Here is a 27,972-nt window from a genome sequence, read left to right as displayed (position 1 = left end):
AATCATACAGAAGATCCAATTTTATTTAAACAATCAAAAAAATTTTGTTGAGTGTAATTCATAATGATAAATACATTTTTTGGTTTAATTTAAAAAAAACTTCATGCCTCAGCTAAAAGAGGGGTCCAGAAAAAAAAAATTGTGTTTTTGCTCCAGCTGGAGGGTGGGAAATTGTAACAGTGGATTTCAAGTGTGACAGTCCAGGTGCCTATGGGTCTTCTCATGTAAATATTTATAACAGGGATGGGTTTTGGTGGTGCTACCAGTTATTTCATCAGATGACTCTTCAGAGCCAGGAGGTGAAATAATTAATCTTCACATTACATGCAAAGATGCCATTGTTCTTTCTTCAGACCCTATCCCATACCTCAATCCCCCATAATTCAAACAGAAAAACACTCAAATAATCAAGAGTGATTCATATGCTCAGTTCAAGGAAAACCTCAAATCCAGGTAATTCTGTGACTAAGTTAACCATAATTGGGATGGCATTTGGCCTGCGTATAACACCTACTTCAGGACAGCGCATCTCTTCAAGACATTTTCATCAGCACTGTGGGTCTCAAATTGAGAATATCTACACAAAGTACTGCATAACATCTGCCCAATCTGTTTTCTGTTTCAGCCTGTGCTCAGGAGCTGAGAAAATTACTGTCAATCAGCCTTAAGAGGATGAAAATTTAACAATTCACATGTACTTCCCAGAGTCTGCAGGTACAAATCCTGAATTGGTGGTTTTAGCAACTTCTGAAATAAGGAAGATTTCTTCCCGCCTGCAGGGAAAAAGGAGGGGCAAGGAAAGAAAAGCTAGATTACTTTTTCATTATTGCACATTTTAAAGCCTGATTAGCAATTATCTCAACCTTACTAAAAAAAAATAAAATAAAATAAAGTTTTAGAGAGTTTATTAAATTAACTTCCTGAGAGACTAGATCTATACCACCATTCAGCATAGTATCCTTCTGGTTGTCTCTTGCACATTGTAAGTTTAGAGAGCTATTTGACAGGCACTATTTTATGTTCATTGATGTCCAGTATAAAATTACTTTTTCTAAGTGGCAGCTCTTTTTAATGATGGGAGGAAGGAAGGGGGCCACCAACTATTGCAAATTTATATTTTTCTAGGCTGTCCCAAGTTTCTTATTCCAGAGATGCACTTTTTCAGTGAGACTTTGACCAAAAAAAACATGAAATCAACAGAATGGTTTAGACCTTCATGGCATATTTGGGACTCATTTGAAGACTTAACTCAGCAACACTTTTTCCATATATATGGGCTGTTCAGAAGGGGTTTTAGTCATCATCATCTGCATTCAGGAGTAGAGGCAAAAAAAGTTATATGGATGTAGTTGTTCACATGAAGAGCAGCTGCTGAGTATATCCCAGTAATCTGCATGGAGAATAAAGGAAAAGAATTATACTTTTAGGAGCTATTTCATTAATTTCAGAGGTTTGAGTATGTTATTATTCAACCTAGGATACAAATCCAACCATCCTGTGATAGGAAAATAAGGCTCAGAATGAGCTGCATTCTGTTGGCAGCAGTTTTTCAATGGTCTAAGTGTCACATTACCATGCTGACAAAACTGATCTGTGATAAAACCATACAAGAGTTAACTTTAATAAACTCCACTGCTTAAGTAAAACAGCTTTGACTACTGCTTTTGAATACCTGGAGGTCAATTTCTGTTCTTATTTCTGCAATCTTGTGGAAAATTACCTCATCTGAGAACTGAGAGACTTTTTTCCTTTTTTTTTTTTTTTTTAATTCTCTCCATTTTTGTAGGGTCCCTCAGAGATAAATAAATGTCAAAAGTGAACATGAAGTGGTGTTCTACTCCGAGAAGTCACTTAGTAAAACATTGTGAGAGTACACATTTATTCTGTTTCTACTGTTTTACTGACCAGGTTTGTCTGGTTTATAAGCAAAGCAAAGCTTTTTTCTTAGCTGTGGCCATGCAAATTCAACCTGAGGTCTCAAATATTAAGCTATACTCCTTCATTATAATTGATTATCTGCAGATGTGGCTCCCTGCAGTTCATTACAGTACATACCGTTCTCTAGGCAGTCCTGTAGCAATGGGCCCTTCGATAACAGACCCGTTGATTGTACAGAGAGCCAAGGAGAATCTTTTTTGCTCTCCAGCAGCTATTTGCTCCTGCTGTCTGTACTGCAGAACTGAAATATCTGTATTTATCATCTCTCACAAAAGCAGATCTGCCAGCTATGAAGGTGCTACATTTTTGCCTTTCTCAGTGTCCTCAATGCACTCTATGGCTAAAGTTCAAAACTAGACCTCTTGTTCCTGAGGTAAAGAAATACACATCACCAAAGAATTTTGAATTGATCTTGTATTCCAGCTTTCTTCTCCCTACTACACTCAGGTAACATTTCAACTGTGCTCACAATGCGACAATGCAACTTGGAAGTTATTTTAATCTGGTCAGGTGTCTCAAATAGTCAGTGATTATTTTATATGCTTATATTTGTTGAAATAGTCACACACATTGGGAAAAGCTAAACAGGGTTCGTCTGTATAACTCCAGAGAATCTCGTATTTGACTGTCTAAAGCTGCATTTTCAAGGTGTGTTTCTCCCTCCCCCTCTGATTCAAAAATAGAGGTTGCTATCATGAGCCTCTATGAACTTATTTCACAGTGAATGCAAAAAACTAGGTTAAGGCATTATTAAGCTTGTACAGATAGGCACATAAATACACCATGAAAAAGAGAGCTGAACATGAAAAAAAAAAAGCCTATTCTTTTTCATTGTCTGTTCCACTGCCACGCTCTGTATATGACAGCATAATTCTTTTAAACAAATTTTTAAAAAGTATTTATTTTAACATAATTGTGAACCTGAAGACTGCTGTAAAGAACATTCAAAAGGGCAGAATCAGACACTACATTCACTCTTTAACATCTTATAATCCATGTAGTGAAGAGCTCATTTCACATTGGTATAACATAGTGCTTTTTTAATATAGGAAATGTAAAAAACAGAATGAGAGACAAAATGGATGCCCCAATATTCCAGATACAAGTTAACCAGCTATTACCTAAAAAATATATTTATCAATGTAAACAAGCATTTTAAGAATTTAACTAAAGCAGCACAGTGTTCCTACATGTACTGGGTCCCATTCCAAGCTGAGGAACCATTACAGATTTTCCCCAGAACGGTTTAAGAAATTCTCCATTGGATTTTCAAGCCTGGACAGCAATCCCAATTGCCCCATCCTCCCAGACTGAGTACGATTAACAAAAGGTTGTAACTGAAACCCACCTGAAGCTTTGGTCAATGCTGGTCTTTCTTTACAAGATAAAACATTCCTCAAAGTAAGAACCAGGCCCTTTTATGCCAGAGATTGGCATAGGTGAAAGGTGAATACACTAAATAAACCTCGATAATTTCAAGCTTAACATGCTGTTTCTTTTCCTAGGGGAACAGGTCAGGCATCCTTTTCCCCTCAAACAGCAGCAATAAAACAAAAGTGCATTACCTAGTAATTCCTGCAGCAAGACTTCTTCACACTGATGTCTCTACTTAGCAAACAATAAGGTTTAACCTACATTAATTAACAGCAGCAGGAGCCATTCACACTAAAGACAATATTGAGATGTTTCAAAGGAAGTCTGAAGCCTTTGCATGTATCTCATGAGGGGCTCAAATACAGGAACTCTGCTCTAAGGGATCCCACATGGAGCCCATCCTGGCATCAGACACCCCAAGCAACAGCAAAGCAAGTCTAGGATACAGCCTGTGCTAACAATGCTACTGCCCTTAGCAGAAATTTGATATTTTATTAAAGTGAAGGAAACAGCTTTAATACTATACTTGCCCTTACCTTTTTCATACAAACAAACAGCAGGTCAAGAAAGAAACCCTGCTTCAGGGATGCACTATATAAATGCTTCAGGAAGCAAGGCAACAAGTAGAAATAGGATGCTACGTGGGGATGCAGCTTGTTATCTTAGCTATCAACACCTTATCAACAACTCACATTCCTGAAGTGCAATTAACACTCTCTCTCCCTTCCCTCATGAAGAGTATCTCTACTTTTTCCAATTTCACATTTTTTTTAAGCTCTGGATGTGCAGCATATGACCAACCTTTTATCCACCTGACCCTTGCTTGGCCAGGAAATAAATGGTCTTCATGATAAAGAGCTTCATAATATAAAATCTAGAAGACACAATGCAAGTCTGAATTACCCTTTTTGATGGAGTTACCCACTGCGGGTCCCATAAGGAGTGGCAGCCCTATTTATTAGAAGGCAGCTGTGATCTCCTTTCTCTGTCACTGGCCAGGATATTTAACACTGTATTGTTAAGAAGTTGAGGGGAACATGCCAGCTAATTAGATTATGAAGTCCCAATACACTAGGGAGGGTTTATTTACTTCTTTGTGTTGGTTTGCGTTCACACCTACTCTTCTCTTTTTTCCTTCTCCTTCACAAGTTAAAGACTAAGCATAGGTTCAACAAAACACAAAAATTAACTTTTAGATAACTTGGGATTGACTGGAATTCACAAGTTCCCAAATGACTCTACAGTGACTGCACAGGAGGTGGGTACCAAAAGAAATATTTTGGAGGTTTTAGGGTGTGGACCTCTAGGGAATACTGAAAAGAAATCTCACCCCCATTCAGTACAAGAACTTGAATTAAGATGGTTCCTTTGGTTATGTCGAGCCCAGACCTGCTGTATCCTAAAACTCTACTTTGCTATGGGCTGACTGTGGGGGGACTGTGAAATCAGGATCAGTGCTCTGATCCTAGCCATTGTATCAGGTGGTAAAGTTGGCTATTGCTCTGAGCTCCCAAGGGGCTAAACTCTTGCTAGGTTAGGACTAAAAAAAGGAAATATTAGGAGACGGTATTTGTAATTGGTATGTATAGTTTCTCTAGAAGAGTACACAAAGCACCAACTGGAAGGATGGATTTATCAGAAGATTCATAGGAAGTAGCATAAGGGCCCGTGGAGTGACACAGACATGAAGTCAGTGACTGACAAGATTCAGAAGTCCACCTTCCCTGCAAGCTTAACTCTTCCCAGAGAATGAAGGAATGAAGGAAGGAGGCTTCAGTGGATGTTGTTCTTATCTGCTGAAGTATTTATTACCTTTGCACTCCTCACCTTACAGGTGGATTTTTTTCTACCCTCATTTTACAGAGGGAAAACTGAGACATGGAGCAGAGTACATCAGTCCCTCAAGGGGACAGAGGTGCTTGGTGGCTGAGTTAGGATCCACGTTAACTGGACTTCCTTAACCTGCAAAAGAAGGCTCCCAGCTGCTATGATCAGGTCTATGCACCCAAATTCAGGCTAAGGAATCAACTCAAGAACTCTGCTGGGAACACAATGTCCATGCAAGGTGCACAAGCAGTAATTTAGTTTAAGCAATATGAGTAGATCAATATCAGCAAGAAGATGGGATCAGGTGGGAAAAAACCTGCAACACTGAGCCCTCATTTAAAGAGCAGTTGGAGAAGAGTTAAGCAAAACTTTCTTGTTAGCTTTTCCATAAATTATTCCCTGATAACTGGAAATTAATACTGTTCAAGATGGAGTCCATATGTTGTAACTAGTTAGAGGACTATGGTCACATTAATTCTTAAAATCAGTGATGCAGGATATTTGCTAATTGGACAGAGAAGATGCTGACCTAAATGAGGCCTCAGAGTACTACTTCCATTGCTCTTCTTGAAATGAATAAGGAGAGGGGGGAGGAAAGGAGGGTGTCTTGGCAGAAAAACGTGTTCTGTTCAAGCAAACTGTCATGTGTGCAAGGACAGCATAAGACTTCCTCCTGACATGACTGAATCAGCAGAGGCTCTGCAGAAAGCTTTGCCAGCATCTTAAACCCCAAAATTAAAGCCCTTGTCTGATTTCCTTGTAATTAAAGCTTCCACATCTGGTATTCTGCTATCATTTGGCCTTCCCTCTTTTCTGCATGACACCAAGGTATCCTGTTAAAAGAAAGAATTAAGTAATTATTACAGCTGTTCCCTCATACATCTAAAGCACTGTTCTCAGGTAACAGATTTGGTTAAAATTATTGGACTAGAGTTGTCGTCCGTTACTATGTTGCAAAAATCTTCCTCTCTTTTACATGTAACATATAATAAAAAGCTCAGTAAAACTAAAACAAATCCTTTTTTTTCTACCAGTTGGTAAACTGGTTGTCAAATTAACAGAATCCAGCAGAGCACCTGACATGATATGCAAAACTTTTGTGCTATTCTCAGTTTAGAAATAATCTTGCCTCTGCCAAAAATAGGTGGTGTGGGTTTTGGTTGTATTACTACAGTAGCTAATATGAAATGTGTATAATTACTTGACATTTCTTCTGCTCCCACTGCTTATTGTCCCCACCTGAAACCACACTCTTATGACATAACCACCTCTACAACAGCCATCTCTGATGTCACAAATTGATTATAACTTCACTCAGGGAAGAAGCAGCAGGAGCCTATAAAGTCTCAAATACTGAATCCTGTCCACATGCAAAAGTATTTGGCAATTTAAAAAATGAAGTGAGAGAAGGAGAAATAAAGTGTCTGCAAAATTGCAGCTCAACAATATGCTTTTCAAAGTTTACCAGTAGGAGTCAGTAACTCTGTCAGGAAGTTCATGTCTGTGTGATTAATTAGGACTGCTCTGGTGCAGAAAAATCCTTTTGATAAGCTACCCCCTGCTAACAGTAATGCACTTGGGAAATTAATGGTTCCTTTTACATTGAAAGATTATGTGCTCTCTTCCTAGGAATGCTTTTTTATTATTATTATTTATTTTTCCCATGCTTTTCTGCGAATATTCACTCCAGGTATTTTCTTTGTCTCATAGCCTTGTCACCCAAATCAAACCAGTGAGAATTTGAATGGGATTGCGTTATGGATACTGTGGAAGAAGTTTTAGATGAACTTACATCAAAAAAGCCATAATTAACACTCAGATTGGATAAATTAGTAAACACAGGCTTAACTAAGGGGCATACTGAAATTTTTTCAATTTAAACAATATTTTCCTCAAATGGAACAGAATAATCTCCTCCCTCTTCTGCTTAACAACAGCAAAAAGAACTTGTATGAACCCAGGCTTCATTTTCTATTGTTACAGCAGCTGCAGTAGCAGTGTGTGAGCTGTTCCAATAGCTGTAGAGTGCATCCATATTGGTAAGTGCCTTTCATTTTTGTGAGTACAAATAACATCTTTTTTTTTTAACAGAAATGAAAGAATAAAGGGTATCATCACAATTTCCACCAGAGTAAAAGTTTGTCAGCTACACTGGGGAGAGGGATTAACTGACAGCAGAGCTACAGATAAACATTTCCTGAACTGCACATAGTGCCATAAAAGTACATGAGGAATACTGTGCTCTGAGAAAGACAGGAAAGAAAAAATTCTACCAAAGCCATTACAGCCATTGCAATAATTTACTGATACTTGGGGTGTGCAACTCAGTTATCCCTCTGTCAGAGTGCTACTAATTTCACTCTCACAAAACCAAAGTACTCAAACTTGTTAAATTGACAAGAGTTTGAGGTGGAAGTAAAAAAGCCCAATGGTTTAGCATGAAGCTCCACCTGATAAAGGAACAATAAGGTTGCTTTTGGTTGCTCATAATGACCGTCTTTGGACCTGATCTTCCACCACTGCCTTTTACACTAGTTTACCAAGTTTTGGCATATGGACCATCCTTAGTGCAGACTCCCTTCCATGGCTCCTTCTCCTCCCTCATTAATTAAAATCCAGAGCTGAGGAATAAATGGGTTGCAGGGACTTGTATTGACCTTTGGAATTGGATGAAGTTCAGTGGTTCCCGAGATGCAGACAAAATTGCTGAGCCATGGTATCCTTAATAGCAGCAAATTGCTATTGCTGAAGTCACTGATGCTCTCATGAGTCTGTGGAACAGTGGGCAACTGCAGCTACATCATGGAATAAGGTACACAAACATGCAAAGATCATCAGCCTGCATCTGCAATTTGAAAGTAACTTGTAGGTGGTGCTGTAAGCCAGATAACTGCAATGGAAAAACAAAGCTTACTTTGTGTGAGGGGATATAACTACGTAACTTCCAAGGATGGGCTTTCAGAAGCATTTTCTCTAATGTGTGTCTTCCACTGCACAAGTTCCAGAAGCCTGCAGACACCTGGATTATAAAATTTTAGAGTGTAACACAAGCACAAAGATAATTGTATAGACTTCCCTCAAGGCAAAGGATGATAAATGACCCAGCAAAGCATTTCATTGTTGCAGAATACTACACACACTCCAACCAAAAAAAAAAATACGATGGAGATTAACATTCTGAAAGAAACACAGAGCTTGGAAAAAGGAAGCTTAATGAGCTACCTTGCTACAGGCAGCCTTTGTATCTATGATTAATTTGATGTTTCCTCTCACATTTATTTTAGGAAGAGGAAAAACAACTGTAACTAACTTTCTAAAAGGTGAACATCAAAGCTTTAAAGTGATACTATTTCAGATCCAAAATTTCTAGCACTGTGTGTATATGCATGGATGAGCAATTAGCAGCAGGCTTTAAACCAAAGACTGATATTTTAAAAAATCATTAGCAATTAAGTGACTTGATTTTTGAATGACAAACTTAACACCCTCACCAGGAGCTGTTTTCTGAGGGTTAGGGCTTTATTCCCTGGATTATGGACCCTGGCAGCAAGTCAAACTGAAACCCAGAGCGAGTTACAGTTTCCAGAAACCTCAACCAAAATCCTAGGAAAACCAATAGCCCTGATTTCAGGGCTTCTCTTCTGTATTGTCCTATGCTACACTGAGCTTGTAAAGCAAGAGGTAGTAAACAAAAATATTATTCTCAGCTGCATTTCATGTGCCTTTGTGAAGACATCATCTCCTACAAAAGAAAAAAGTGAACCAGCCCTGAGGATCTGGCAGGTAAGTGAAGGATGAATTAATTTTATTGTGATGAACTGAATTTCTTGTGATAAAAAACATCAGCTCAGTTAAAAAATGAGACATGTATCATAAAAGCTCACTCTGTGATGCAAGTTAAATGTTTATGCAGTTGTGCTGTCTCCAAGTTTTGGATCTTAGGCCCTCAACATACACTGCAATATACAATACAAACACAGTGGCTTAAACCCATCACTAGTGTTCCTACCATTATGTTTACTAGTATAGATGAGGCAGTCACAGCAGCTGCAAAAGTGTAGAGTAGGGGGAGGAGGAAGGAAATTCTGGGCCAGATACAACCACAGATATCTGTACAACATGGCTGTGTTTCCAAATCTGCTATTAGCAGCTAAGCTGTAGACCAAAAGCCACATCCCACAGAGAAGAGAGGACTGAGAACTTGGCAAAAGACTTTACTGAATTATGTTCCATAATAAATACAATAAAGGTACCCAGCTCTATAAGTTTCTTCTCTGCCTTCAGTCTGGGCTGCTAGAACTATTCTTTTGATCTTTTATTTAGCTATTTGATGGAGATTCCAATAGCACCAGAATTTTTTATCTTCTTCTCACACTTGTCCTTCAGAATTTCTGTGGCATTTAACACAGCTTTCCCCTCTGGGCTGAAGTGTACTAGGATGGGATCTGAAATTCAAGATCTGCTGGGAGAATTTAAGCATGTCTCAAGCCAACATATCTCAGTTTTCTCATCAAATACTGACCTCTCTGAAAAGCACTTAATGCCTGCAGACAACCTGAACATTCATGGTTTCTTTTAAACAGCCTTTCTTACTGCTCTGTGTTCACTTCCATGGTCTATTCCTTTTACCAGTGTATAGCATTGGTGCACAACCATCCACAGCACAATTCTAAAGCATTTTCCTCAGAGATGATGTTATTAGAGGTTTGATTCCCATAGCAAGTACACTGCAACCTTAATAAACCATGCATTTGCATCAGGGGATTATGTCCATGAGTGCAGGGGAATGGACTCAATTAATAGTCTTTCTCTATCCCTGACTGCTGTGATCCCTACAGCAATTCTGTACTGAAAAAAACATAGCTCCAGAATGACAGATTGATGCTTTTTTTCCTTTTAAAACAAGTCACTTCTTATTTTATGGCTACACCAGATGCACTTTCCTCACTTAGATTTAAGGAGGACAAGCTGGTTATATTTCTCTCTGTTTTTGCCAGAAGCTTTGTATTTTGCACTTGATGCCTCAGGACAGGGCTGATCTAATTCCACAAACCATGGTTGATCTGTTTTGGTTTTGCTGAGCAATAGCTCACAGAAGTAATCTGTATGATCCTGACTGCAGCAATTGGGCAGGATTAGAAAGTCAAAGGTCTGACATACACAGGCATGTACCTTTGTCTTTAATTCTGTGTGCCTCCATTATCAGATGGTAATTTAGATAATCTTCCATTTGAATTTTAGATAAATATCTCCTTGCACCTTTTTTTCTTGGCATAACTAATGGAGTTTTATCCCCTCTGCATGAATGAAAATATACTGAGAACTACTACTGTGAAAATAAAGCAGTCCCCTTATGTTGGCTGTAGGGTGCCTGATCTGAAGAGCCTCTCAGGACTAATAGCTGGCACTAGTTAGCATCTTTCTGGCAGTCTCAGACAAGCTGCCAATGGCAGAGTAAACTGAAGACTCACTACTCTGATGCCTCCAGAGAGGTTCTCACTTTCTACAGTAATGTAAGGGCATACTGGTAGATGCAGGCAGGGTAATTTGTACTGCTAATGCCTCTGCTGTCTCTGTCACATGGATAAACAGCTCATTTCAAGATACAGTGCCACCAAATTAATTGTCCAGAACACATTTTTAAGCCTTTCCCTGTCACAAATTCAAAGTTGTCCATCTCCTCAGTGAAAAGCTGTATTTTAAATTTGTACTACAGTGAAGTTAGGCAGCCACATGCACATGCATCATTTTGCTCCTCAACTATATCTGTCCCCAGTAATGTCAAAATCAGTCATTTCCCTTGGTCTCCTTGCTCTTGATAAGTGTCTCAGTGTAGGAAAGTGAGACTTTACAGACTTATACTTCTGCGGGTCCTAAAGAAACTTTTTTCTTGCATAGTGAAAATTCAGATAGAATAAAAATTGTGGAGCACATACAGAGGTACTTCTGTGACAGTCAAGTGGCTCAGTCCTGTGGCTTTAATCACTGACCAGTTTTCATTTTTCCCAAACTAGAAATTCCATTTTTTCTGAGTTAGCACAGAAACTACTATATTGTTTCTCCCTGTCACAAGGGAAGCTCAGAGACCTCAAAACAGAAGCTATCTTCTCCCAACTGACCATTGGTGGTGGTGCATTTCTTTCCCTCTCTCCAGGTTGATTTACGAACTTGGGAAGGCTTGGTAGGCCTTAGCATAAGTGTAATGAGTCAGGAAGTTAAGTGACCCTTGACTGTGCCAGAAACTCTTACACAGCTAAGACAGGGAGATATGCTGTGTGTCTCAAGGACTCCTGCTGCCCGGAGGAGGTGGGGGTGCAGGAGTAGAGATAGCCACGTTCTCTTAACAACCTACAGCCAGTTCTCATAACGACCTTGAGACATTACAGTCCTCCCCTGACAATCTTGGAGCATCCCAAATCTATGTTTTAAGTTATTCTCAGACAGTCTCAGAACTTTCCAGTGCAGCTGGGATTCCAGCAATTTGTTGATGACGAAAGTCAATCATCTCCCGAACCTATAAACAGTGGTACTAAGTGAGGCCCTTTGAGCTTTCCTGGACTGCAGCGGGCTGTGACCAGCATCTCCCTCTGAGTGGGATGCCTCTCAGAACTCGCAGACCTTCCTGTCTGCAAAAATCAGAGGTTTGTCACTGAAAGCCAACATGACCTGGACTGATTCTCTCCGCTCCTTGAGGCTTGACCCTTCACCTGTTGAGAAAGATGCTGAAGCATTCAATGTGAATATTTTCACTGATCTTGGGGGGAATTTTTAACAGATATACCTCTTTTTCTCTCTTTCACTTTCTTTTACTCTCTTTTACTCTCTCATACGTATATCTTTTAGTGTCTTTACGCACACGTGTGTACTAACATGAATAGTCTATAGTAAGTATATTATAGCAAGTGTATTATAAGTTATTACTTTCAAATTTATACTTAAGTTTTGGTTGTGATTTTTATTCAACTGTGAATGAATTTTAGGCTGCTACTATACTCATAATCCCCTTAGATATAAACCATTGACCAAGTCTGGGACTAGGCGTCGATCCAGCCATACCTAGACTCCGATAAGAGTTTAGAAAGCAAGGGGGTCTACTCTGAACCTCATGACTCAACAGGAGGGTCTCCCTTACCCTTTCCCACATTCCCAATCTTTGTACAAATCACAAGAAATTAACTCTTTGTAACATTCCTTTTTACTCTATTACATTTTGGATCCCTATATACGTAAGTTTAGTTTGATTCTAACTTCATTTTCCTGTGTGCATTTCATCCATGTACTAAGTAATAGAGTGAACCTTGCCATCAAATTCCATGAAGTCGCACTTTTATATAAATTTCTATTAAATCATTTTTCTATTGCTAATACAATTGGAGGTAATTCTTTAAATGATCTGAACCCCTCTCTCTCTCTTTAAATCCCCCTGTGACACCATTTCTGTTCCTGTTGTCTCTTTGCTTTCTAAAAGTTCATAACCAATCTCTCAAACCAGAACATCATGCCCTCCCTCTGGTCCCTCATTCACTCACTCAGGATGAAATTAGCCCTCTGAACTAAGGAGACTAAAATATCCTTCCCCAGTCCTAGTCTGGTTCTCTCACTCAAAACATTCACCTTTTCTCAGCTTTCTCCCTCAGATAGATGATATGATACATCTCTGCTTTTTTTCCTCCATTCTTCCTGTTGCCTGCAATTTCTACAGACTTCTACAAACTCCAGGTCTCAGAACATCCCAGTTCCAGGCTGATGTAACTACAACTTGCCTTAAAGAACTTCACTGCCTTGTTACAATTTCCCCATTTCAAGAGTTAAAAGTGCCTTTCCCCTCTCCTTTCATCATTTTTTCCTCAAAAATACCTTTCTTCCCATTATTACTGCACTCTGACAGAAGGTACCCTATCTTATTTCATGTTTTACAGCCAGGCATCCTGTCTTAAAATTCAAAAAGAGGGGGTGGATAGCTTACTCAGCAGTAAATGCCTGGGAAGGTACCAAGGTAACCCTGTTCCATCTCTGTCACCATATTTTATTCTTCAGTATGGGAGGACTGCACAGTGTCACAGCTTCCCATTCAGTACACTGGTAGATTTGCTGACCTTGGAATCAATTCTATTGATTGTATTTATTCTGGAGGTAAGGAATAGAATATTTTTAATTTATTAAAAATATACTTTGTTGTTGTTGTTAAAATGAGTGGTCTGTTCCACATGATATATCTTCTACTAGCTTATTGACTGGAAGGGTGGAAGAGCCTGTCTTCTGTTTCACAGTGTTTCTTCAACTGGCTCTGTAGATATTTAAGATTCAGAGACTGCTGGGGGGGCTAATTTAATTTAATTGGGGTGTATGCTTATTTATTTTTCTATTAAATGGTCTAAATAATTATGAATGTATCAGAGCACTAGAAAAAATAATCCCTCTTACTAGCAAAAGATGGCAGAAATAATTCAAACACCAGTGAGAAAGAGAGAAGAGCATGAAATATCCCTCAAACTTTGCAAATAGTTAGCTGTCACGATAATCAGTTTTTTGGTCTCCTATGCTGCCACATCACACCCCATGCAAAAAAGAATACTCTGGGGATCTGTATACTCTTAGTATAATTGGGACTGGACTTGGTTCCAACAAAACTAACCATCATCTAGTTATCTACCACAACAGCTACAAGGGCAATGTTTGTGCAGAAGGCAAAAAACAAGTCCAAACATTTCCTTTCACCAGCCTATGCAGAGAGAATGACAGGTTTATCCTGATTTCTCATCTTTTTAACTGTTTTTTTTCTCTTACATCCTTATCCATTAGAAATCTTGCCCTTTATTTAAAAACAAATTAAAACACCTTGCATTTGAGACAAAATTGAACATATGAAGCAATCACATTGTATGGGTTCAGAAAGCATGGAAAGAGAAGCTATGATACATATTAAAATCTCAGGTTTTCTTCAGACCTTTCTTGGAATACGAACAAGAAAAATGGCTGTTTTGTTTTAAAAATAATCCAAGAACACGTACAATATACTTCCATTGATTTACCCATCTGAACTGGGGAAGAATTACCAGCACTCTGGTAACAATATATAAAGGATGGATGTCCATACCTACACTGCCATCAGCATTTGAACTCAGAGTGATGAGCATATAATTTCTTCAGCACTGAACACAGTAACAGAAACGTCATCTCAGCAGAAAGTACTTTTGAGAAATATATCTGGTGCATACCGCAAACTGTCATTTCACTGGGCTTCCGCTGGGCTTTAGGGCTTCATCCTATTTAAGGTACATATATATTTAAGGTATGTATATATCATACTACAAATTATCTGAGTTAGACTCTACTTCACAGATTACAGACAAACACCAGCCTATGCAAACATCATCTTCCCAAGTAAGGAATTTATATGGTTGTGCTGGATATAACACAGTGTTATATAGTCTTTAAATGAAAGGCAGCAGTGAAGGAGACAACATCCACTGCAGGATAATGGAGGTTTATATACTCCAGCCAGCCCCAAATCTATTTCCCTAAAACATCAGGAGTGAAATTTGAACCTCTGAAGTCACAGCAGTTACACTTAAGGTCAATCCAGCCTTTAGCCATCAGCTGGGACAGGTATTCTTAAAAAAAATGAACAGCAAAAATATATTTAAAAAAAATAAGAAAGAACTTGGGAGTCTTTTTTTTTTTTTCTTCCATCTTCTGTAATTTTTCAGGTTGCTTTGCCTGCTGTCATATGAAGTCTATATATTTCCTGAACTTGTTTTCTTCCTTTGGGAATGAATACACTGATTTGTTTTACAGTTTCCTGTATTTATTCATTTAGGAGAAGTTTTTCCAAAATGGCTGAAGGATTTAACCATACAAATCCATTTGACTCTCAATGGAATTTGTTTTCCAAAATTCTCTAGATGCTTTTGAAAACTCTAAAACGCCCATGCTACAATAAGTCTGCTTTGTGTTCTATTGTGTTTCTATTTCACAATTGTTCTACTGAACTGGCTTACAGGCATGCATATTTGCTGATCAGCACATTTTAAGGAACGCTGGAGAATACACATAAAATTCATTGTCTTCTGTAAGGTAATCATAAGCATTCACAACAGAATGTTTATGCATCTTATGCTGCCCCAGCTCACATGGAAGTACATTAGAATTCAGGAAACTGACTCTGAAGGATCAGCAGAAGCCAAGAGTGAGTGGGAGAAATGTTTCTTTGGATAGTTTTAAATCTCCACTCATGAATCAGAGGAAACTGTGAACTGTTTGGAATAGAGTATTAGCCATATTCACACAGCAGGGCAGCATTTCGGATCAAATTTACCCTATTGAACACACTAAATTTCTCAGCTCTGCTGAGCATTTCAGAATAGTAATACAGAGGAGGCAGGTGAGGTGAATCATAAAAGATCGGAAAAGGCCAAATCATTGTACTTACTTTTCAGCTTTCCTACTTTACAGTACTCACTAAATAAGGCTGTGGCATCAGTGCACAAGGCTAAATGGTGACCAGGTGTTGTGGGGTTGAAAACCTGAAAGATCTCAAGTTGGATCATCCACACAGCGTGCCCAGTGTGGAACATGAAGACGCCTTTCATTCCTTTGTGTCTCAAGTTTAAAAATTAAATTGGTTGACAGAGTTCAGCCCAGACTCACTGAAGTCAGTTAGACTGGCATATCCAGGCTCATGACTAGGTCTACAAGGAATAAAATTTCCCCCCCACCTTGAAACATAACTGTGTTTCTCTCCAACCAAGCAACATCCTCTAGCACAGCCTGTACATTTGTGAATGCTTGCAAGTCACTTACTAGAAAAACATTGAATGAACTATCCAAATTATTAATTTAACTCAACAGCATTAAAATAATGTGTTACAGAAATACACCTGCTGCAAAGTCATTCAAGCCTAGAAAATCACGACTCAGCAAGCTATTCGGTTATTGCAAACAACTCCCATTGACCCTCTCCCATAATATTTTAGGCAATAGAACAACATGAAAACTTAAAGTAAAATAGTTTTCAAGAGAAAGACTTCAAGAGTTTTTTTATTCAAGAATTATTATGCCCTATGTCAGTTAAAATTGTATCCAGGGTAGGTGAAAGAAGCAAAGATGACAAAAGGTTGCAGGTAAAAAAGTATTCCAGTACCTCAGCCTAAGGAGGCTATAATTACAAAGTGAATCACCATGAATACACACTGAATACCTACATCACTACCTACCTTTTGGAGTGATTAACTGGATGATCAGATTAGTAACTTACTCTTAAAGTCTAAATTTTCTGTAGGCTCAACAGAACTAATTCAGCATCTCTGAGTAGTCTGGGAAACAAAATCATCTGGCAGCTTCAAAAATAATATAAAACCTGAAATGGCAACTTCTGTTGGTAAAATTTTTTAAAATAAAATCTTTTCCTACTTCAGGGTCACAGTTTGTATTTTGCCTTTTATAGCGCATATGAACTCAACTTGATTTTTCTTTTTTCCATTTTCCTCCTAATTACTGGTAAAGATTTGACATTCAACTCTACTTCTGATCCCTAACTTAAAATAAATCCATGGAAATTAGTAAACAATTAATCTAAGGAATTGATCAGCAAGCAAAACCAACAAGTAGGTGACTGCAATGGAACACTGCCCACCCCACCCCCCCCCCCAACCCCAACCCAGGTCAGCTAACCATGATCAAAGAGAGAATAGATCAATTGTAAGGTCATTAAAAGACAAGGGAAACACAATGGATATTGATGTAAGAGAAAACAAGCTTAGAGAAGTCCAATTGGTAATACAGTCATTTTAATGGAGGAACTATTCAAGTGGGACAAGGCCCACTCTATGCACTCAGTCTCCTATAAGAGACAGAGGTCTCCTATTATTAGTGTACATGCCCAATTAACTACTTACTCAGCCACTCACCTGCAAATGACCCGAACTTCGTAATTGATCCCAGTGGGACCACCAGGGTTTCCCCAGTTGTGTGCAGTTATTGAATGTTTCACTATGGCATTCAGCTGTCACCCGCATGCCAAAGAAACCCATTTTATGCTACAAAATACTTTGTGATACTTCCTTTAAAATGTATTCATGTTAAGAGATATTTTGTGAAGCAGAATTCTTAAAAATAACCACAATAGATAAGCAAGCAATTAGAGTGAATTAATTTTACCTGATTCAACTGCGAGCCATTATGATTACAAAACCAGCTCGGCTTGCTATAGAATTCTCTATTGATCCACTTCCATCTTGTAAGAGGGGTAAAGAAAGCAGAGCACTTAAAGGTACCTTATTATCTTCCTGATTACAGATGAGGGCAGGAGCCAAGCGTGGCTCTCACTATATGCTAGCTTCAGTAACTAGTGTGTCAATAAAAGGAACAAAATATAACAGAACTTGCAGAGTCACTTATTCCACAGAAATAATTGTTTAGCAGCTATAGACAATTCCACCATTAAAAGTTAAAAAAAGACAAAATTGGGGTAGATTCAGGAATCCAACCTACATGTTAATTTATCGCAGCATAGTCAAAGAAATGCTAGGAGCCTGACATCATAGCTGACATCTTAGATTTGAACTTCAGCATTACAGACTACTTTGATTTAAATGATATCTCCAATGTCACTCCATACAGTTATGACATGGAAATGAAGATTTGTGTCACAGGTTTACTTATTACAGTACAAGAAAAAGATACACAATGATCCTGTCTTCCAAAATACAATTGCAAATTTAATTGCTCTTCCAAAATCCTCCTGAATTACATACTTGCAAGTTCTAAGCTTGCGTGTTCTGAAGACGTTAAGGTAGTAAAAGAAATTCATTATCACAGTTTCAGGAAGACTGCAATGGAAAAATAAATCCTGTGATGAATATCTGGCAGTAATAAGTATAACAAAGCCAATATAGAGTGGCCTAAGGATTTAAACTGGCAAGGGAATAAATAGCAACAGACTGGTTCACATTTTCCCTGCCCCTCATCTACGTGACAATAAATCTTTCTTGAAAGAGAAATTGCACCTACCCTTTTTCCTAAAAGAAGGATTGATCACTGAAAGTGATAGAAGGTCAACAGCAATTTATCTACATAACTGTCTAGTGTAAGACTGACACATTTTATCAGCCTGTTCTCTTAATGATGCAACATGATAGATACAGTTATTTTGACGTGTACCAGTCCTTTTTGCCCCTATGCCAAGAGTACCTTTGTCAAAACACAAAAAGTATTAAAAAGTTGCTCAGAGATATTTAAAAACAAGCACATACAAATTTAATTACTCATCTATGTGAGAAAGGAAAACTCTGCCTTAAGAAAACCACCAACCAATCACTTTTCATTTTGAAAATGGCCAGATAGTATTAAAGTCCAAAATGTAAAAGAACGTATAGGTATGAATCAGATCTGATTTCAGTGTTGATTTTCAATGGTCTTCTGGTGTTATAGCAATATCTAGCAATAAAATGTCCTGTGCCAACAGACATATCACATTTCATCATACTGCTTAGAGCTTTGCATTCATTTATTTTTCTAATACACTTTTATTTTCTGACCTCTCTCTTCATAAGCAACATGATTTAGAGCAGATTCAGGGCTTGCTTACACAGGACATTAGTACAAAAGGGGGGGGGGGGGGGGTGAATTTATTGCTCACTAGGTACTTTACAAACTAAGTCTTGATGTGGGTAGAAATTTCAGCTGTTAAGCCCTGGCCAGTCTTTGCTGAAACACATATAAACTCCAGTGTTTTGATAATTCAAAATTCATTCAAAGTTGGTTACAGGGTAAAAGAGTTTTCCCTGATATGAAGCATCATTCCTACTGTATAATAAGTCTCTATTCCAAAAGAAGGGTCATGCCCCATCTTTATAACTGCCCACCAGAAACAAATTGAACATTACACAAATGTGAACGTGCAAGTAGTTGCCTGAAATCTTTTGTCCAAAGAGAAAGCAAATAACAGTCAAGACTCGAGATCTGTGGAAGTGAATAGAAAAAGTGTCCCATTGATTTTAAGGGATTCCCATTCGGGGCTGTAATGTTTGTTTTTATGTAACCCAAGCTATTCTGCAGATTTCCAGTCTGACTAAACTTCTAAGCATGAATTACAATGGAAATTGGAATGCATTCAAATGTTATTGGTTCTTCAGAAGTGGAGTCAAATTCACACTAAAAAGTACTGTTTGAAAGATAAGAATATGCTGATTTCTCAAAAATTGCGTAGATTCAAATGGCAATGTTATGAAAACAAGAACTCTGTTTTCAGGCCAGGGGAGAGAGGTGAATGTTAGCAATCTCAGCCTGTTCCAGCCTCACAAATACAGAGTATCACTGAGTTTGCAATGCAGCCGATGATAACAGAAAGTAGCAAGGATCACTGTGGAGTTTTGTTGCTATTTAAAAGCTGTTTTAATCAATAAGTTACTCACATATGAAATTTTCCAGCTTAGCCATTGAAAGGCAGCAGTGTATTGTTCAGAAGTAAATAATGCTTATTAAGATCTTTTCAGCTTTCTTATAGTGTGCAAATTCCTGTTACTTGATGTTTAATACAACATATTTCCCTATTTTTAAGCTGGTGTTTTACTTCTGAGACCCTGTAGAGGGCAATAGGAAACACGAACACTGCCTTCTCTCAAGCCCTGCATTTCAGAGACCATAATGGGAGCAGAGCTAATGAGGATGGACTGAAATCCAGCAGATAAACCCACTTCTTATCACTTCTGCTGAATACAGAAAGTAAAAGAATCTCCATTTTTCTGCTGCCAGAAACCCTCCCACATATAGCAAGGTCTGTGATCCTTTTCCTTGACCTGAAATAATTTCTTCTCACTTTGTTGCAAATGTGGAGTTTGCCTATGAGGTTGCTACAATTCTGCCTTAAAAAAAATGCTGTTTGTCAATGACACATAGGTTCTGCAAGTCTCACTACTAATATACAGTGCAGTAACAGTGAAACAACATTTCACCTCCTAATCTGATTATTTTCCTTTTACTCTTTAGCATTTTCTCCTGTTGCAGGGGTTTCTTTTAATTTAGGAGTGTGTTTCAAAGGTTCTTATTTCACCATTACTCAATAAGAATAATGTTATTCTTATTTTTTTTTAATTGAAAGCACTAAAGACTTATTTATACAACAGCCATGCGCAACAGACAAAAAAAAATTAATAATTTGTTAGCATGGCTGATTTAAAGGTACTTTGAATTCTCAAATCGAGTAGCCCAAAATAGGTTATTGCTCCCTTAGAAACAAGAATAGTGGAATCAACAACATGTTTCCTATGGGCTTGGGGCCACCACCACTATCCTCATTCTTAGCAGCAGCAGCAGCTCCATCTTTTTTTGTGATAACTCGACAGGAAGGGACAGCCAGTGCAGGACTAAACCTGTACTGCCTGCACAGCTGGCTGATGACAAAGAGAACACAGACAACCTGAAATCTGTCAGTATTGCCCTCTGTAGGAGAACCCATTGGGGTATTTCCCCCCCTTTATTCAGCCACCAGCTTCCATGGCATTTACAAAAACTCTGTCTTTGAGACAATCAAGCTCAACGCAATTAATGGGTTCATATGGTATTAGAGAATAATTGAGCAGACAGACAGTGCAATAGCATACACATCATTTCCTCAAGCTAAAACCATTAATACCAGGAAGTTCACTAAGAAAAGCACCACCCCTTCCCAGTCCATTGAGAAGCACCAAGGTTTTTCACTTCATCCTTTGCTTCTCTGTTTCAATGCAGAGATGAAAAATAAATCACTGCAAGACTGGTGTCCACCTTGTAGGGTGGTAATAACACATCTGTACCTGAGAAGAGATCCCCATGAATATCCACCTGCCTTAGGATGGGTCTGAGAAAGAGGAGGACAGGCCTGGACAAACAGTAGCTGGGGTGTTTCAGTTATGGAAAAAGGTCTTTCCCTCACCCCAGGAGTGGACGGTTTGTTCTTTTGAAAACCTGAAAACCACCAGGGGACAGCGAGGACAGTGACAGGTCCTTTTTGATCTCTCATAAATCTTCCATTCCTCGGATGGTCTGTTAATTGAATAAACAAAGCAGACCAAGCTGTCACAGCCTCTTCCTATCTTCCTAGATTTCTAGATTTCTGACACAGCTGAAGCTCCCAACAGTTTTGAGCTCATTTCTATTCAAGAGCATGTGGAAATGTGAGGCACAATGGGAGGGGGTGTCTTTAAAACAGATTTGCATTGGATTAATCAAAGTGGAAAGCTGTATCCCTCTTTTTTTTTTCCTCAGAAGAGTGTCTAATAGGATTAATTTCAAGGCTGTGTATGTGAGTTACCATGTTTTCTTCCAAGCAAGGCAGAAAGGGCCATAGTGCAGGGCATTATGGGGCTCCCTGCCAGCCAGTTCTGCTTCACGCTTCTTTGCCAATTAGTCTTGCAATGTCTGCTCCAAACAAACAGGTTACCAATGAGCTTGTTCGTTTAGCATCGTTTCTGTATCTTGTTTTCCCTACAAAAACAATCACTTGTTTTTATGCTCTGGAGCTGCCAATTCAGAGACAAGAGGTGAAAAGTAGGAGAGGGAGAAACTCACAAAAATACATCTGCACCACCTCCGTTCTTATTCCAGTAGATCTCATTAGGGACCATCTGTCTGAGTGCCCCAGGAGCAGGTCTGTACAGGGTAGGTGAGAAGCAAAGTGAGCTAGAGAGGAGCTGTCCAGTCCTCGAGGACACAGGCGCAGGCAGCTACCACTGTGCTGTGAACTGTAGGCCACACTGTATTTATGCCAAAGGAAATGTGTGTTTGCAGATACTTCTCAGTGACTTTGCTTTGAAGAAGGGCATTGTCATTTATTTTAATCATAAAAGCTGGATTTTGCCTTTTTTGGGTTGGGAGGGGGGTGGGGGGGAGGGACTGAGGCATTTGTTTTCAACAGAATAACTGCATTTAGAGGTGCAGTTTATGGTCACGTACCATCTTCCCCAACTAAGTTTTGATGAAGATCTAGACCAAGGATTTATAAAAATTATGCACTGGAAATTCAGAGGGGCTTAGGAAAGGAGAAACAAATCTGCTATGGAACCTAATACTAATAGATGCTTGCAATTTTGAGAGTCACTTAAAACGTAAAGCTTTTGCAGATTTTTGAGATAAGCAGAAAAGAATCAAAGTCAGTGCTCCCTATTCCAGCATTCTCTGTTGCAGAACATCAGTCATCAAAGGTCATCAAGGTGAAAATTCTTTGAGTTACATCTCTCCTAAACAACATCTATGCATGGTAACGCTTCAGTTGTGAAGACATAACACTGAAAGGCTTAAAAGCTCACTACAGTGGCTAGATACTCCTGTCTTTTATTGGCTGAATTTTCCTGCCTGCTGTTTCTCATTTCAGAAACTATGGTTATCACAGAAAAACATCTGGTTCCTCTTTCTGCTGTACACTACATGTCACAAAAGAAACTGTAAAGCTTGTCTGGACAAGTATTTACCTCTTCCCTTCCCTACCACTCCCAAGGAATCTCTTTGATGACTGCTATAAGCCTGATGAACTATTTGCCTCATATATTGTACTGCATCAAATTTTCAGGAAGTGCTGAAGTACAGATATCAGAACACACTCAATAATATAATCTTCTCTAGAGGCCTTTTTAGTTTTCTGGGGGATCTCTGTAGCCGGGTGAGAAAACAGCTAAGAAACTGTACTGCCTCTATCAGAGGTGTCCACACAGTGTCAACTCGTCTGCCAACCACAATCTCCACTGCCACCACACTCCTCCTAGCCACATACACATTCATCTAGGCTGACAGCCACTATCCTAACAAGGCTCTCATATGCTTTTCTACTATGAAGAAAGCCTCTAAGACAGCTCTGGAGCTGGGTGGAAGATAAGGCCATGTCCTTTAGCTCCAAGGTCAGGAGCAACTCTGCTTACCCTACTAATTCTCTTCAGCTTAAAGAATTCCAATGTGCAAATTGTAATTAGAAGGAAGTGTTAGACCAGCCACGTTAGCACTAACGTTTCAAACTCACTGCAGCTTGGTTTACACAACAACATTTTGATGGCATAATTATGTCAGCTAAAAACAGGGAGAAGAGCGCAGCTCCAGCATCTTAGCTATGACAGGCAGAGTTAACGAAATCAGCTGTTGGCCTTGTTGAAGTCACAGTGAATCTGACTTTTTTTTTCTGAAACAGAACTAGAGTTGTACAGGGACTGCTCAGTTGGCTGTCAATGGATAAACAAGCTGAGAAGGCAAGAAAGTATAGCCAGGGAGCAATGATGAACAGCTGGAAGCAGTACAGTTAGCACACATGGATCCACAAGATTATGACCTCCCCCTTTTTTTACCTTCCTAATTTTCACTAGAAGAGAAACTCCTCCTGAATTGACTAGGCTATTAAGGATTCTGCCACTGGGCAGGGTCAATCTAAAGTTCACAGCAACTGGGATGAGCCCATCATCATAACAAAAATAATCATTAGGAACTTGTCTCAGCTGCAAATGAATTTCTCAAATGCAGCCTACTCACAAGCCTTCCTATACTTGTGAGTACATATAAAAAGTTAGTAACAAAGTGTTTTATTACCTAAAAACATATAACATAAGAAGTAACTCAGCAGAAACAAAACCTCTGCTTTTAATTATTGCTATCAAGCTAGCATTTACCTCATAGTCCTTAGAGAAGTCAGGTTTTGCTTGAAGAGTTTGTACTGTGAAGTCAATGAAGACACCGAGTTCTTTTTCCAAAATGAAGAGATTGAATCCCTGTTTTAAATGGGGAGAAAAAAGCACTGAACTTTCAAGAACAGTACAATTTGTACTTCTATGATAAGATGTAAGCAGTATGAATTATAACTCTGATATTAAGTAGTTCTGGTCCATCTACTACTCTTCCCTCAAGAGCAGCTTCAATTTCCATCTCCATTGAGGTTAAAAAAAGACTGAATTAGAAGCATGTTTCTTCTCCAATTCAGTTTTCTTTAAAACAGAACAGTGGAGTTAAAAATGGCTTGGACAGAGGGCAAGGAACTATGCATAGCTAGAGCAAAGTCAGCAGTATTGTAGCACAAAAACATACACTTGAGTTTTAAAATAGAAACTGCATGCCTGGATTTTAGCAAGGAACCACTTACAGCCCTTTTCATTCCCTGTGTAATGGACAGGATCAGGAAAAAAACCAAAACAAGGTGTGTATTCCACCTAAGTTGTTGTCTAACCATATGTCCTGGTTTCGGCTGAGATAAAGTTAATTTTCTTTCTAGTAGCTAGTATAGTGTTATGTCTTGGATTCAGTATGAGAAGAATGTTGATAACACACTGATGTTTTCAGTTGCTGCTAAGTAGTGTTTATACTAAGTCAAGGATTTCTCAGCTTCTCATGCCCAACCAGCAAGAAGGCCGGAGGGGCACACAAAAGTGGGAGGGGACACAGCCAGGACAGCTCACCCAAACTGGCCAAAGGGGTATTCCATACCATGTGACATCATGCCCAGTATATAAACTGGGGGGAGTTGGCCAGGGCAGGGCAGATTGCTGCTCAGGAACTAACTGGGCATCGGTTGGCAAGTGGTGAGCAATTGCATTGTACATCACTTGTTTTGTATATTCCAATCCTTTTATTAGTATTGTAATTTTATTATTGTTATTATTATCATTATTAGTTTCTTCCTTTCTGTTCTATTAAACTGTTCTTATCTCAACCCACAAGTTTTACCTTTTCCCTTCTGATTCTCTCCCCCATCCCACTGCATGGGTGGGAGGGAGTGAGTCAGCGGCTGTGTGGTGCTTAGTTGGTGGCTAGGGTTAAACCACGACACCATAGAAATTAGAAAGTGCTTTTGGCAGTGAAACTCCTTAAGAAGTCAAAAACTTCCTAACCTTCGAAACCTGAGTAAGGAGTACAGTTGCAAGAGTGATACCTTTCTATTAATCTGTATTCCACTGGAGTCTTAAATCTGCAACGCAGCAGTATTTTGAAAAAATGCTGCCCAGGAGCAAAGTATCCAAGTCACATCTTCACTGTGTATGCACTTCAGCAGTCGCTTCTACATTACACAGCATGTTTTCTTCTCAGGTGGTGTCTTCTCTCTCCTGCTTCTTAATTATTAATTGCTTAAGCTCCAGCCATCACCTGCTTAGTTGCTTCAGTGTTAAATTAGGCCATTTTCTGGTTTATGCAAAGATCTTTAATGGTACGAGCATGCTGATCACTAGTCAAAGCTACTTACTAACTAGTTTTTTTTTTAGTACCCTATCATTTCATTTGCACACATGCAATGAAAAAAATCTTTTTTTAAAGGCCCAAATAGTAACATTTCAACTTTCATTTTATTGTTTTCTTTTCATTGAGGTGAAGAGCATGCCTTCCTCAGCCTTGGTGCATCCCTAGGACCCAGGGTCTATTTCACGTTTAGTTTGCAGTTTGATTCTTATGTCTTTTCACGCAGAATTCACACCTACAGGAACAACAGTGTTCAATATTGAAGTAACTGCAACTGAATGGATTGTGTCATTAAGCATGAATCCACTTGTTGCTAAGTTCCCAGCTAACATGTAACACCAACTAGCTTTTATAGCTGTCTACTGTGGGTAGCCAGTTATGCCCAAAATGACCACACAAGTTCTTTTCTAATATCTACAGAAATATAAGTATTCAACTTTGGTCACTCAAAATCTGATCTGTTTCACATCAGCAACATCTATAAATCTACAAATTACAGCAATTTCCTCTGTACAGCAAACCATCAGTACTGTTCACACTTAATTTTACTGGTCCTACCATGGGCTACTCCTGCATACACATAAGCCTCAGCCTCAGGCTTTGCACAGAATGAAAGCAGATCATGACCTGGCATACAGGACAGCGACTGGGATGAAAAGGATGGTGTAGTGCATGGTGGGAAGAAGTAAATTGTGTGGCATCAAACACTACTGCCATGGAGGAGATAATGGCTCAGTAGGCAGGGTTGAAGGGAGATGCATGACACAGCAGCCCAGAGGACCACAATCTCCCTCTGGGTCAGAGGAGACACAACACACGCCTTCAGAATATGGATGTTAACATTTAGAAACTTGTTTTACACATTTTGTCTGGTCTCCTAAGGAAAAAGATGAATGTAAATTTCCAAACAGAACAGTAAATTAAACAAACATATTCCTGTAAACATTAGTGAAACTGGATGCATCAACCATGTTCAAATTAATTCCTTTTTTTTTTTTTCCACATCAGAAAATGGAGAATTCACAATTATTTTCCCACAGTTTCAGCTTTACCAGATCATTGTTTTTCCACAAGGGAAAGGGTTTCCACAGGAAATTCACAACTAGATGTGGCTAGTATGCCCCAAACACAGCCCAAGAGAGCAGCAAAGGAGTGGCTAGCTCATCAATAGCTCACAAGAGAAAACATCTTCTTTACCTGCAGAATTTTATCATGAGTTCTGACCTTTAAAGAATGTAACACCTCACTTCTGTAGTTAAAAAGTTAAAATTTCAGCATGTCACCCTCTGGTGGTTGCTAGAGGCAATTAAAAGCAGTGAAACACCTGGACTTTTTTAAGCCTTTCAGGCCACAGGGTGAGCCTGGCAGGCAGTGCTGACCACAAGGCCCTCCTCAGGGCAATGGCCACGTGTCCTGGCAGGTTGCACAAGCATGGTAGCGCAAAGTCCCTTCCTCCTTGTGTGCTGGCATAGGGCTATCACCTCTCCCCAAAACCCAGGGGAAGAAACCACTGGCCAGCACCTGCAAGCACCAGTGCTGCCATGGGGGCACTGAGAGCCCTGCCTGCTCACCTCCCTCAGGAACTTTCTGGAAGCCTCCAGCTCCCGCCGCCTCGCTGCCGCTGGGGAGCAGCAGGTCCACGCTGGGCTGCAGGCACAGCTCTGGCGGTTGTTGGCGGGACTTGGCACTATGCTGTCGTGGCACAGGGCTGGCCATCAGCCTCGCTGGGTGGCATGGCCCCATCCCTCAGTGCCGTGCCGGGGCCACAGCCTCAAACCCCACAGGTGCTCGGCGCTCACCTCGGCGTGCTGTGGACATCTGAGGCATTTGGCGCATCTCAATTTTCACACTTAACGCAGCAGCCTGAACTGCCAGAGGAACTCTGAGGAGAGCTGCCCGGGACGAGTTTCAGGACGAGGTGGGGCTGCAGCTGGTGAGGACGCCCCCCCCCCCGGGCTCGGGTGGCACCTCAGGTTAGGGGGTAACCTCCCCCCAATTGCCCGCGTCGCACCTAGAGGGAGCAGCAGCGAGAAACTAACATAACCAAACAAATGTTATTGGACACGTTTCCTTTCGTCTGTCCCTGACAAGTCGTTCAGCTTCCTTTCACCCCTCCCTGAGGAGTGGTTCAGGGCCGAGGCGAGGCGGGAGGGGAGAGCGGGCAGATTCCTGTCAGCGCTGAGCGCCCGCGCGCCCCACCTGCCACAGAAGCCAACCGCCCCCGCCGAGCCCGGCCCGGCCCGGCCCGGCCCAGCCAGCCCCGGGCGGCAGCAGCTCCGGGGTCCCTGCAGCAACGCCGCGGCCCCGGGGCGGCAGGGACGGCGCTCATCGGCGTTCAGCGCGGGGAAACGGCCCGCGGCGCCGCCCGGGAGATGGCCGCCGCGCTGAGGGGAACGGCCGCCGGCCGCCCCTCCGGTCGCCGGCTCCGCCTCGCTGGGGGATGGCGGTGAGCCGCCGGCCCGGGCTCAGCCAGCGCGGGGAGCAGGCCAGCCGGGCCCGTGCAAGGCCGGGGCTTGCAGGGGTCGGCGGGCTGCCCGCAGGCGGCGGTGAGTGGCCGGCTGCCACCTGAACACCTTTCACCTCGCGTATAGGCCCGATCGCTGCGACCGGGAAACACACGCGTCCTCATTTTACAGCCTGGCCTAGAAGCAG

At 40.3% G+C, this 27,972-nt stretch overlaps 1 long non-coding RNA gene across 1 annotated transcript; it reads right to left on the bottom strand.

Moving 5' to 3' along the window:
- Positions 1–11: 11 nt before the first annotated feature.
- On the bottom strand, positions 12–27,716 carry LOC121233674. The gene is made up of 4 exons (XR_005933611.1): positions 26,892–27,716; positions 23,766–23,864; positions 1,213–1,390; positions 12–773 (listed from the first exon to the last, which is right to left on the bottom strand). It is a non-coding gene; the product is annotated as an uncharacterized LOC121233674 (long non-coding RNA).
- Positions 27,717–27,972: the final 256 nt, after the last annotated feature.

The sequence above is a fragment of the Aquila chrysaetos genome, chromosome 11, assembly GCF_900496995.4.
Source record: "Aquila chrysaetos chrysaetos chromosome 11, bAquChr1.4, whole genome shotgun sequence".
Taxonomy (NCBI): Eukaryota; Metazoa; Chordata; class Aves; order Accipitriformes; family Accipitridae; genus Aquila; species Aquila chrysaetos.
The sequence above is the reverse complement of the archived record's forward strand: the minus strand, read 5'-3'. Positions and strand labels throughout refer to the sequence as shown.